Source organism: Amphimedon queenslandica, unplaced genomic scaffold (genome assembly GCF_000090795.2).
Source record: "Amphimedon queenslandica unplaced genomic scaffold, v1.1 AMPQUscaffold_11967, whole genome shotgun sequence".
Lineage (NCBI taxonomy): Eukaryota > Metazoa > Porifera > Demospongiae > Haplosclerida > Niphatidae > Amphimedon > Amphimedon queenslandica.
Window position 1 is genome coordinate 6,231 of NW_003547794.1, and position 4,910 is coordinate 11,140.

The 4,910-nt window shown below is 30.3% G+C and overlaps 1 long non-coding RNA gene across 1 annotated transcript in view; it reads right to left on the minus strand.

Moving 5' to 3' along the window:
- Positions 1–1,924: 1,924 nt before the first annotated feature.
- LOC109588634 (uncharacterized) overlaps positions 1,925–4,910 on the minus strand; it is a 4,593-nt gene continuing 1,607 nt past the window's right edge. Inside the window, exons 3-4 of the long non-coding RNA XR_002188275.1 lie at positions 2,234–2,340; positions 1,925–2,042 (exon numbers count right to left, since the gene is read on the minus strand). This is a non-coding gene — a long non-coding RNA (uncharacterized LOC109588634). The remainder of the gene's footprint in view (positions 2,043–2,233; positions 2,341–4,910) is intronic.

The window sequence follows — 4,910 nt, forward strand, 5'->3', positions numbered from 1 at the left end:
CCGAACTTCAATCAAACATTTATATTGCAAACTGATGCATCAGGAGTAGGAGTTGGTGCAATTCTTAGTCAAGGAGAGGAGAATTTAGATGAGGGACCAGTTGCTTATTTTAGTAAAAAGCTACTCCCGAGAGAACAAGCATACTCGACAGTCGAAAAAGAGTGCTTAGCTATTATTCTAGCCATCAAGCATTTCAGTGCATATCTCATAGGGAGATCTTTTATTATTCAAACGGATCATAGAGCTCTTCAATGGCTACACAAGTTTAAAGAGAAGAATGCAAGATTGACTAGATGGAGTTTGATTCTGCAACCATATAATTTCACTATACAACATCGGAAAGGGGTAGCAAATGCAAATGCAGATGCACTTTCTAGATTGGAGAGGAAGAGCACTTCGTGCCAGAGGGGAAGGGAGGAAATGTAAGAAGTTGTTTCTAAATGGATCCGGAACTCTCTGTGTACTATTGTAATTATATATTATTTGTTTATTCAAGTATATTCTAGAACAATCATGTAAAGTATTCTTGTATGTTATAGAACCTTCTGGACATTTATAAGATCTATATAAGTGTGTTGTTTGTGAGTTGTTTTTAGTTGTGTTTTAGTTGTGAGTTTTTGGTTTTGTTTTTGAGCTCAGTTGAGTCTCGTGTTGATTAAGAAATAAGTTTGGTTAACAGATAGTTGGAGCGTCTGTTACACTGGTGCACAAAGAAAGAAAAGAGAAAAGAAAAAAATGACACAAATCAATAAATAAAAACAAGATACTAATTAAATGATATAAGGGACAAAACTAGTTACAATTAAGGCATGGACAACAAAAATGAAAAGAACAAACAGATGAAGGATCAAACTTATCAACAAAATAATCAGCAAAAAAACCTATTTAATTTAATTTTAGAAAGATCATAAGAAATATTTAACAAATTAGAATTAATACATGTAGGTAAGGAATTCTATAGTTTGGGTAAACGATTAAAATAAAAATGCCTAGAGGTATTATCTTTAGTTAGTACATGTAGAAGACAGGTCGACCTATATTGATTAGCAGAGAAAGTGACAAAATTCCTAATATCAAAGGCTGATGAGGGGGAGGAAAGAGACTTCAGAAAAAATAATATGTCGTTGACCTCATAAACCAGAGGGATACTACTATAGCCCATGGTTTTTTTCCAAAAAATGGCTCAAAAATCACCACCAATTCTTATTAAATTTTCTGATACATACTGATGTACTTATGCTATGTACAAAGTTTGAGCTGATTCCGACTTAAAATTTTCAAGTAACGGCCATTGTAAAAAAATTTGCCAAATTCTGAAAAAATCCATGTACTATAGCCCATTGTTTTGTCCCGAAAAATGGCTCAAAAATCACCTCCAATTCTTACTAAATTTATTGATACATACTGATGTACTTATGCTATGTACAAGTTTGAGCCGATTTCGACTTACAAGTTACGGCCATTTAAAATAATTATGCCAAATTCTGAAAAAATCCATGTACTATAACCCATTGTTTTGTCCCGAAAAATGCCTCAAAAATCACCTCTAATTCTTACTAAATTTTCTGATACATATTGATGTACTTATGCTATGTACAAAGTTTGAGCTGATTCCGACTTAAATTTTTCAAGGTACAGCCATTAAAAAAAATATGCCAATTTCTGAAAAAATCCCTGTACCTGTACATGTACAAAGATTTTTACATTAATTTTTTTGGCATTTTGCAATCAAAATTTTCAATAGTGAAATGTTTAGTAATACATGCGTGGACAAATTTGCCAATTAAAAGCTGGCCTAATGTATTTATCAAGCAAAACCATCAAAATAAAGTACCGCTAAATCACACGACAGTCACATGATTTCAATTACCTGATTGAGTGACTCCAGAGTGAAGTACATGTACATGGCAGAGCAATAGGTGGAGAGAGGCAGGTATTGCTGGGAGACTCTGTCAACTTTAGCCATTACAGTATCAGTCTCCTCCATCTTCCTCTGAACTTCTGCAGCCTCTTCCTTAAGAGTCTCAAGCTCAGTAATGATTCTAAAAATAGACACAACAAAGATTACATCATGTAATAATTGTTACTATATTTAGATGTATTGTTACTATTATTAGTGATGATTCTAAAATAAATACATTAATGATTACATCATGTAATAGTTGTTACTATATTTAGATGTGTTGTTACTATAATTAGAAGTTACTACATGTATAATTAGAATTGGGGATACCTGTTGTCGTCTAGGATAGGACAGGGTTCAGGATTGGGTCGTAGCTCTCAACGTCCTAGAGGGATTGAGTATGAAATAATGAGTGTTTCCTGACAGGGTTCTTAGTTCTAAAAAAATCCGACAATATTCCCACGCTGTTGGAAAAAATTCAAAAATTCCAAAAATAAAAATAAAATAATTAAAAAATATTTCCATGATCTCGTAAAAATATCCAAAAAAATTCCAAAAATAAAACAAAAATAATCCAAAAATACTATAACACTCATAATTCCAAAAATTCAAAAAATTACAAAAAATAAATAAATAAATATGAAAATATTTTTAGGCTGTCAAAAAAAACCAAAAAAATTCGAAAAATAATATAAAAATAATCTGAAAATATTTCCACACTCATGATTAAAAAATCTGAAAAAATTCCAAAAACTAAATTTAAGAAAGCTAAAAATATTCCCACGCTCTCTGAAAAAATCTGAAAAATTTTCAAAAACAAAAATAAAAATATTCCCAGGCTACCAAAAAAATTCAAAAAAAATTCAAAAAATATAATAAAACTATTCTGAAAATATTTCCATGCTCGGAGAAAAAAGCAGAAAAAATTCCAAAAATTAAATAAAGAAAATCCAAATAAATTCCCACACTCCTGAAAGATTTTTTTTAATTCCAAAAATAAAATAAAATAAAAAAATTTGAAAATACTCCCACACTCACAAAAAAAATACAAAAAATTCCAAAAATATAATAAAAATTCGAAAATATTCACACACTTTCGGAAAAAATCAGAAAAAATTCCAAAAATAAAATAAAATAATTCAAAAATATTGCCACACTCATGAAAAAAATTTAATAAAAAGAATCCAAAAATATTCACACGCTCTCGGAAAAAATAAGAAAAAATTAACTCAAACTTTATCACTACATAAGGACAAGTATTACAAATATCGGAAAATATTACAAAAACTGAGAATTCTCTACTTTTCAATTTTGGCAAAATTTAGCTACAGGGACCTTGACCCAATTTTTGAGCAACGTCAAAAATTCATTAAAAATACAAATTCAATCAGAATCAGCTAAAACTTTATACACAACATCAGGACAAGCATACATGTATGTATCAAAAATATTATAAAATTGAGAATTCTCTTTTTTCAATTTTGGAGAAATTTGGCCAACACCCTGTACTAAATAGTACAGGGACTTTGACCCAATTTTTGAGCAACTTAAAGAATATGTAAAAAATTCAAATTTGATCGGAATCAGCTCAAACTTTCTACACAACATAAGAACTTGTATAAGTATCAGAAAATGTTATAAAAATTGAGAATTCTCTACTTGAAATTTTTGGCCAAATTTGGCCGACGCCCCTGTACTATAGTACAGGGACTTTAACCTGATTTTGGAGCAACTTAAAAAATTCGTATAAAATCCAAATTTGATCGGAATCAGCTCAAACTTTCTACACAACATAAGAACTTTTATATGCATCAGAAAATGTTATAAAAATTGAGAATTCTCTACTTGACATTTTGGCAAAAGACACCCCTGTATAGTACAGGGACTTTGACCTGATTTTGGAGCAACTTTAAAAATTGGTAAAAAAATCCAAATTTGATCAGAATCAGCTCAAACTTTCTACACAACATAAGAACATGTATATGTATCAGAAAATGTTATAAAAATTGAGAATTCTCTACTTGACATTTTGGCAAATGACGCCCCTGTACTATAGTACAGGGACTTTTTGAGCAACTTTAAAAATTTGTAAAAATTCAAATTTGATCGGAATCAGCTCAAACTTTCTACACAACATAAGAACTTGTATAAGTATCAGAAAATGTTATAAAAATTGAGAATTCTCTACTTAAAATTTTTGGCCAAATTTGGCCGACGCCCCTGTACTATAGTACAGGGACTTTAACCTGATTTTGGAGCAACTTAAAAAATTCGTATAAAATCCAAATTTGATCGGAATCAGCTCAAACTTTCTACACGACATAAGAACTTTTATATGCATCAGAAAATGTTATAAAAATTGAGAATTTTCTACTTGACATTTTGGCAAAAGACGGCCCTGTATAGTACAGGGACTTTGACCTGATTTTGGAGCAACTTTAAAAATTTGTAAAAAATCCAAATTTGATCAGAATCAGCTCAAACTTTCTACACAACATAAGAACATGTATATGTATCAGAAAATGTTATAAAAATTGAGAATTCTCTACTTGACATTTTGGCAAAAGACGCCCCTGTACTATAGTACAGGGACTTTTTGAGCAACTTTAAAAATTTGTAAAAAATTCAAATTTGATCGGAATCAGCTCAAACTTTCTATATAACATAAGTACATGTATATGTATCACAAAATATTATAAAAACTAAGATTTCTCTCCTTTTCAATTTTGGCAAAATTTGACCAAGGGACTTTGACCCAATTTTGAAGCAACTTCAAAAATTCATAAAAAATCCAATTTTGATTGGAATCCACTCAAACTTGCTGCACAACATAAGTACAATGTACCTGTATATGTATCAGAAAATATTATAAAAACTAAGATTTCTCTCCTTTTCAATTTTGGCAAAATTTGGCCAACACCCCTGTACTATATAGTACAGGGACTTTTACCCGATTTTTAAACAACTTTAAAAGTTCATAAAAATCTAAGTTTGATTGGAATCAGCT